At 37.0% G+C, this 8830-nt stretch overlaps 1 protein-coding gene across 3 annotated transcripts in view; it reads left to right on the top strand.

Annotated features, from left to right (window-relative positions):
• Window positions 1-8348, top strand: part of LOC137319308 (zinc fingers and homeoboxes protein 1-like) — a 22432-nt gene extending 14084 nt beyond the window's left edge. For all 3 annotated transcript variants that reach the window (XR_010962090.1, XM_067981596.1, XM_067981598.1), the window contains one exon: window positions 5826-8348. The gene's annotated coding sequence lies outside the window, so the exon portion shown is untranslated. The remainder of the gene's footprint in view (window positions 1-5825) is intronic.
• Window positions 8349-8830: the final 482 nt, after the last annotated feature.

The raw sequence follows: 8830 nt of genomic DNA on the forward strand, positions 1-8830 counted from the left end.
GCTGCTGCTTATAACCAAAACTACTGTTAATAAGGATATTTCTTCTACCACTTTCTGATGTCTGTGACATATCCAGAAAGCTAAATACAGTGACAAGGATTTTTGTTCAACCCTTAGGCTCACTACATTATCAGACATTGGGTGGGTCATAGAGAGTGATGGCTTGCTTACAGAAGTGGTCTTTGGCGCTAAGCTCATGAAAATACCTCAATGAAATCCAAAATGTAACAAGTTCACATCAAGAGTGCCCATACGTTACCTGTTTTGACTCTTGTAAATCTCTTGTCAAAATATGTGGTGTTTTATCCACATATTTATGTTGTGGACATGGAAGCTACATTTGCTATTGTAAAGGATATGAATTTTTACCACTAATAATGAGAACTGCCCCAGCCTACATACCCTGTGGTTCACAGAAACGAGAGGTTTTTTTCTGCAGCATTCCAAACGTGGTTACAATTTCATTACTAGGCAGACCCATTGGAACTGAGCTTTCTTAAAGATTGTCACTCTTCAAGCCTTTCCGGCCATCTTTGCCCCTGCATAGACTGGAAACCGAGAAATAACCATAAGAACCTGCTGGTTACCATTTTAATTTGAACCCCATTCTCCTCTGCTGCCTTTTATCAATGGCTCACTAATGAGGGATTACACGTGCCTGGTTCCAATCTCTAGTAATGGTTTCTCCTGTTGCCCCCACACATTTGCCTATGGAGTACCTCAAGATCCACCTTGGCTCCCTCTTATTTGCATGCTGCCTCCTAAGAGGCTTTGGGAGAGAAATTGGTCCCCGTTGAGCCTGTTTTCCAAGCGACGCAGTCAGCCCAAATTGGTCCTTTTCAAACTTCTGGATGCCTGATTGGTGTCCGCAACTTACTGGCAATATGCTGATGAGGCCCGAGGCGTAATTTGGGACAACCCTCAGGCCTCTGGGTTCTGGTGTGCTATTTCAAGCTCAAAAGTGTTCAAATAGCATAGGAAGTCAGCAAGTTTAATTAAAAAAATCTTCGGAATCCCTTTAGATATATATTAATAATGGGGTTTTGAATTCCCAACAAATTATCAGGAGAAAAGAATAACTTCAAACTTGATTTTATTTTTAACTTTTATCTTCAAAGCAGTCAGAAGGAGGCTGTATTAAATCCACTTGTGAAGTGCAAGATATATTTTAGAAACTTTTGACCTTATCTGATTTCTGTAAGTGAATAGAAAAGTTGAGATGATGGTATCCTGCAATTTGCAGATTTTAAAAATCTAATATTTATTTATTCTTCTCCAGTGAGAAATAACCATAAGAAGCTGCTGGCTACCGATTTGATTCACAATATTAATCTATGAAGTGAAAAAAGGAAGCTTTATTGAGCTTTGTGACAAATGTCTTTATGTAAATTGCATATTATTGCAAATACTTCCACCATTTTAATTTGAAATTGCGAAAAACATCCCCATACTTGCCTTTGGATTCCTGGCATTCCAGTGGTTTCTCCACTTGTTCCCCCCGCCCCCTCGGCAAAAGAGAGGCAAATCACAAATGCAGCTTGTATAGGGTACAGTTGTGCCAGATTCTGTAGTTTTTTGTCTATTTTCTTTGACTTATTTTCATAATCTGTTTAACAATTGCGACTCCCTTTCAGTTACTATACTATTTTTACTTGCAAAAGATACCAATTAAACAGTACTCTGGCTCCCTAATGGATCAGTGGATAAATGCACATGTGTGATACTGACCAGAAAGTTTCAACTTTGATCCCCGTTAAGCTGTTGAGTTAGGAGATCTTGGCCAACAGTGGTAGAGTGGCTAGTTACAGTTAGTCTCGCTCTCCCTGGCGTGGATTGAGGAGGGGTACAATCGGCCAGGATTTCACTTCTAGTTGCTATCCAGTAAACACTTACGAAAAATATTTATTTCTGGATTTCAGATGAGAACACATTGAGAACTCTTGTTTGACAGCCTGAAATGTTGCAATTAAAGATTCTGGTAGGTTCATGGAGGCTGTGAATTTTGGAAAAGGCTGGTTTGGGAAACACACATCCTTAGCATTCTTTTAAAATGGAGGGGGTGGGCTTGTTGGAATTGCTGTGGCATGTTTAAACAAACCAAAAGTTGTCAGTAGTATGACTTGTAAAATGAAGGTTGATGTTGTTTGGCCTACTCCTGTTCCTAATATAATACATTCAGCCCCTCGAGCCTGTTCCGCCATTCAATGAAATCATGACTGATCTGTATCCTAACTCCATCCAATCGCCTTGGCTCCATATCCCTTAATACCCTTGGCTAGCAAAAATCTATCGATCTTAGATTTTAAATTATTAATTGAGCTAGCACCTACTTTTTGTGGGTGAGAGTTCCACTCTTCTATCACCCTTTGTGTGAAGAAGTGTTTCCTAACTTCTCCTGAATGGCCTGGCTCTGATTTTAAGGTTATGTTCCCCACCAGTGGCAAACTTTTCTCTCTATCTACCCTATCAATTCCTTTCAATATCATAAAAATCTCAAACAAATCACCCCTTAATCTTTTATATTCCAGGGAATACAAGCCTAGTTTATGTAATCGCTTCTCTTAATTTAACCCTTGGAGCCCTGGTAACATTCTCGTGAATCTACGCTGCACTCCTTCCAAGGCCAATATATCCTTTCTAAGGTGCGGTGCCCAGAAGTGTACACAGTACATAAGAACATAAATAGTTGCAGGAGTAGGCCATCCGGCCCCTCCAGCCTGCTCCGCCATTCAGTAAGATCAGGCTAAACTTCTACCTCGATGCCATTTTCCTGCACTATCCCCATATCCCTTGATGCCTTTAATATCTTAAAATGTATCGATCTCTGCTTTGAATGTACTCAATGACAGCCCTCTGGGGTAGAGAATTCCAAAGATTCACCACCCTTTGAGTGAAGAAGTTTCTCCTCATCTCAGCCCTAAATGGCCTACCCCTTATTCTGAAACTGTTATCCCTGGTTCTATACTCCCCAGCCAGGGGAAACATCCTCCCTGCATCTACCTTGTCGAGCCCTATAAGAATTTTGTATGTTTCAATGAGATCACCTCTCATTCTTCTAAACTCTAGAGAATGCAGGCCTATTCTGCTCAATCTCTCCTCATATGACAATCCCACCATCCCAGGAATCAGTCTGGTGAACTTTCGTTGCACTCCCTCTATGGCAAGTATATCCTTTCTTAGGTAAGGAGACCAAAATTGTACACAATACTCCAGGTGCGGTCTCAACAAGGCCCTATTTAATTGCAGTAAGATATCATTACTCCTGTACTCACATCCTCTTGTAATAAAGACCAACATACCATCTGCCTTCCTAATTGCTTGCTGCATCTACATGTTAACTTTCAGTGACTCATGTACAAGGACACCCAGGTTCCTTTGAACATCAGCATTTCCCAAATGTGTTCTCTCCATTTTTTAAAAAAAACTCTGGACTTCAGTTTTTCCTACCAAAGTGGATAACGTCCATATTTTTCCACTTTATATTCCATCTGCCATGTTCTTGCCCACTCACTTAGCCTGTCTATATCCCTTTGAAGCCTCTTTCCATCCTCCTCACAACTCACATTCCCACCTAGTTTTGTGTCATCAGCAAACTTGGAAATATTACATTTGGTCCCCTCATCCAAATCATTGATATAGATTGAGAGTAGCTGGGGCCCAAGCACTGATCCCTATGGTACCCTACTAGTAACAGTCTGCCAACCTGAAAAAGTCCCATGTATTCTTACTCTCTGTTTTCTGTCTGTTAACCAATTTTCAATCCATGCCAGAATATTACCCCCAATTCCATGTGTTCTAACTTTGTTCACCAACCTCCTGTGTGGGACCATATCGAAAGCCTTCTGAAAATCCAAATACACCACATCAACTGGTTCTCCCATATCTATTCTATTGGCTATATCCTCAAAGAACTCCAATAGGTTTGACAAACATGATTTCCCTTTCATAAATCCATGTCAACTCTGCCAAATCCTATTATTATTTTCTAAGTGTCCTGTTATCACATCCTTTATAATAGATTCTAGCATTTTCCCTACTACTGATGTCAGGCTAACAGGTCTGTAGTTCCCTGTTTTTTCTCTCCCTCCTTTCTTAAATAGTGAGGTTACATTTGCTACCCTCCAATTTGCAGGAACCATTCCAGAATCTAGATTACTCCAGATGTGATCTAACCAGGGCTTTGTATAGCTGTAGATAATCTTCCTCCCCTTTATATTCTAGCCCTCTAGATATAAAGGCTAACATTCCATTAGCCTTTTTCATTATTTTTTGTACCTGACTACTACTGTTATGTTGTGCATACACAGGGATTTTATTAGATTTTTATTGCATGTCTGTAATTAAGTACTAGTTAGTCATAATTCTACATTTAATCCATTAGCACTGAGAATTTTTTTCTCTTGGTAGGAAATATTTTTTGAAATAATTACAATCTGGCATGTGAGCTAGTTTATTTTCAGTTCTGAACAAGTTTTAGACACAGGAGTTAAATGATTGAAGCATTGCTCATCATCGAAAACCTGTTAATTTTTAGCAATTTTGTTTTAATTGTGAGAAATTAAGCTTGAGCTTTTATTTAAAAATATAAATTGATGTGAGATTTCTAGATTTGCAGATGTGTATTAAAAATTCATCTGAATTTAAAGATTGTAAAGTCTGGAGTTTTTTTTGATTTATGCAATAGGTTGTCTGTATTCAGTTTCTTTTCCAATTCAAGGACAGGTAACCCCCTACCTCTTGTGTGCGTGCAATTTAATGCAAACACAATGAATGGAGCACAGTTCACATAGTACAAACTTTTTTTCGTTATATCAGTTTTTATGCTGGAATAAGGAACAACCGATCTCTTACTTTGAGTTCTCTGCTAAAAGATAGTTATTCATCAATCTTGAAATTTCACACGATGGTGATAACTGGGGTCTTCTAGAACTTGTTGCTTTCTCTTCTCGTCAGTCAGATTGCACATGTTCTGATTCTTAGACACAAGCTAGAAAGTTTAGAATTGAGAGAATTATTGGTGGAAATATCTGTGACACCTATTAACTACATCTACACCTATTAAGTAATTTCTGTCATGGCCATTGATCCTCTTTTAATACATGATTTGAATGTATTGATACCAAAACTCATCAGCTGATCCTAAGAAGCAGTTGAATTTTTTTATTGTCATTTTACTTGTGGGACCCACTGCTTGACTGTGACAGTGTCAAGTTTCTACATTTTCCTTCTCTCTTCTCTGGTATCTCACTTTCTCATCTGGCCAGTGTTACAGTACTGGGTTCAGCCTTGCCCTTCTTTCCTCTCATTTGAACAACAATCCTAAGGACTGTCCCAAGCTCCAGAAAACAGTGCAATATATATATTATTGGTAATGGAACCCTTTTTAATTACAACGTGGAGGCAATTTATCCCTGCTTCCTGCGTTTGGTTATTGGTGAACAAAAGGCAAATGATAGTGTTAAATCCCAACAACAACAAGGACACGGCCTAACCAACCACAGAGACACCTGGGTGGGTAGATGAAAAAGGGAGAAAAATGTGCATGAGAGGGGGTTCTTGGAAGCAAGCCAAAATAATCTGTCCAACTGAATCTCATCTTTTTTAATAACTGCAAATTTGAACATTACTTTAGAAAAGGTGAACTGTCCTCAGAAAGATTAGTTAATATCTATAATCCTTTGACAGACTTAGAGCTAGAGGAAAATGCTGCAGTCTGGAACAATCCATTTTTGCTGTTCATTCCTGTTTTTTATTAATATATCTACAAAATAGTGTTACTAGACTTTGTGCAAAATTCCTAATGAACTACTGTATTTTTCCCTTAGGAACTGCGATTATGTGAAAATCTTCAGTGGACACTTGGGTCAAAGAATTAAAATAAAGAATCCTCAACTGTGGTTATCTTCTCTGAGCTGCAAGATTATTTCCATAAATAAATATCCATGCACCACATATTTTGTTTCTCAGTAAAAGAAAGGCTTTTAAAAAAAATAATAAAAATTCCATAGTGCCAAAGCTTTAATACTGCAGTTGGAAGGATTTTTGTACATAGGTGATTGTTTTGGAACAGATTTGTACAGTTTGGGATTTTATTACATTTTTACTGAGGTTTAATTTTGGAGATATCTTGTCTTTGAGCACATTTTTAGATTTAGCAACCACTAGTTTTTTTTTCCAGTAGGCTGTTACATTACCCAAATAGTTTTGGCACTCTGTGATACAGTAATCTGCCTTCCTATGATACTGGCAGTTACAATAAGCTTTGAGCAACCAAATGACATTTTCAGCATTAGTTTAAAATAAACATATATCAGTAAAGAAATGTAAACTGATATATTGTTTGTGACATAATTATGCATGGTGCTTTTTGTATATGCTTTGGAAAATTCATCTGTTCAATTTTATGCTTTAAGCTTTTGTAGTTACTCAATTACACACCTATTGTAGATGTAGATAAAGTCAACAGATTTATGTTTTTCCCAAATATTTTCTTCAGAAGCCATATTCCCAGTTGCTAGTATTTTTCAGTATCTTCTGCAAATGTCATTTCGTATACTGAAATTAGGAAAATGCTGCTTCTATATATACAGTACTACATTTATATAATATATATAGTATTTAAATATTGTAAGCATTCTGAGTAAGGGGGTTGCAAGCTGTGGTTTGAATAAATCAATGTCCAGTTCTAATTTTTCACGCTATTTATTTTACTTTTTGGTATGAGTACTGTGAGAAGAAACATCCAAGTTGATTGGTCATGCCTTTTTTTTGTAGTTAGTAATTCACCACCATTGTTATTAGCATTTAGATTGTTTTGCTTGTGTAAGAAATCACCATTTGTGCTCCATCCATTTCAAGAATTTTTGTTTAGATCATTTTTTGAGTAAAAATGAGATCCATAAAGCACTGGTGGTAAAGTAAACCAGTTAACATGTACCTAGTTTTAGACGGGTACTGTGATCTCTTTACAAATTTAAATCATGATTACAGTAATGGCTGGTGAATGTGCATTTTTATAATGCAAAAAAAGCTGTTTGCACGTTTATTATACAAGTACTGTATACTAAATTCTTCAAAGTTTGATCATTTAGTTAGAACTTTGGTTGTCCAACCTTTACTGGCACACAAGTCACCAAAGTAGGTTGGACCTGCACTGGTAATTCGCAAAAGCAGTTCAGCTTTTTATTTTCCTGAACTGTCTTAATATTCATCAAGAATCCTGGGAAAACATAACTTGTCTAAATCCGCCATAATATAAACATTGGTCTTTGTCACCTTTCAGGTTTAAAATATGTGAACAGTATTTTAGATTCTAAATTTAGCGAAAATGTATTGCACATAACACTAGCACTAATTGTGTATTAGCTTTTCCAAACACTTTTTGAGAAATGCTAGCATGATGCGCCCAATGCCGTTTCTGGCTCGCCAGTGCTACAATTTTTAGTTTGCACAGAGAGCTAGTTACCTAAAACTTAAAGAATTAGCATCCTATATTTTTAAAGATGTAAACGATTGTCACTGTAGTTCTGAACCGTAAAATGTTAACAAGACCAAGCATTTTTTAAATGGGTCTCGAGATAGTACTTCCCTTTCTACCCCTCTCCCCGCAAGAAGACTGTCACAAAATAAAATCAAAAGTTTTTAAATGTCTGAACAACATTTTTAATCAAAATTTTAGAAGCCTTAATATTCACATATTGATGGTCTTTTTTCTTCAGGAAACTTAAGTAGTATCCAATCCAGACATTTTGATAAGTAACCTGGTAGCTTGGCTATGACACTGGTCACAGCTCTTGTCGAGAGCTCTTCCACCAATGGAAATTGACTGCAGTGAAGATGAATCGGTAGAGAGGACCAATGTCCAATAAATCACTGACTTAAACCTTAACAGTAAATTTAAACAAAAATTCCTCCATGATCTCACTTAACCTATTTTTAGGTTTGCACTGCTATCTTGTTTGTCCAGCCAACTCATCTGTAAGGTTCTGTGAACAACCACATGTAAAAGATGATCAATAAAGATTTTTTAACAGATTTTTGAAAATATCTGTGAATATCCAACATAGTATCACATCAGCCAGTGCTAGTGCCATTCTGAGAGCTTTCCAGGAAACTTAAATGTGCTGTTGAAGGGGTCAGTGGAGACTTTATATAGGCTTATTATTATTTTTAAAATATTTTCTGTTATTATTACAGAATTTTTTTAAATGACATCTGTTTAGCTCTCTACTGCAGTTCTGTTTTGAAGTTTTAATTTTTTTTTAGTAGATTTGACATCTTTTTCCATTGACTACAATGATTGTAATATGTGAACATAACATGTTTCAAAATAAACCTCCATTCTGTGATTTGTAGAGTTGGATTTCATTTTTTTTCTGTTCCACTGCAACAAACATTAAAAACCAAAAGGTGAGAATAAGTTGGTTTTACCACCTTTTTAAACCACATTCTTCCCATATACCCATGAATCTTCACCCTAATGTATAGTAAAATGGGAAATGTTTGAACTTGACATGTACCTCATCCATTGCTGGTTAAGTACCCCTATTTATGTCTCACCACTGTTACAATTATTATGCAGTTTTTAAAAATTTCCCCTGGTTGAAGAGAGGGATGGAATTGGGCTGGAGCATCTGTGGTAGGCCTCTGGTAAGAAGGGAGCAAATGTGACAGATAGAGATTCAGGAATGGAGTGAAGCAGAACTGGAACACTCAATTTGGGTCTGGGATGGAGTGAGGCACAGCTGAATCAGCAATAGATCTCTCTACATGAATCAGTATTCTCTCTGGTCCATTAGTTTTACCTGTCTCTTTTGATCTCTTCTGTGCT

The sequence above is a fragment of the Heptranchias perlo genome, chromosome 3, assembly GCF_035084215.1.
Source record: "Heptranchias perlo isolate sHepPer1 chromosome 3, sHepPer1.hap1, whole genome shotgun sequence".
NCBI classification, from domain to species: Eukaryota; Metazoa; Chordata; class Chondrichthyes; order Hexanchiformes; family Hexanchidae; genus Heptranchias; species Heptranchias perlo.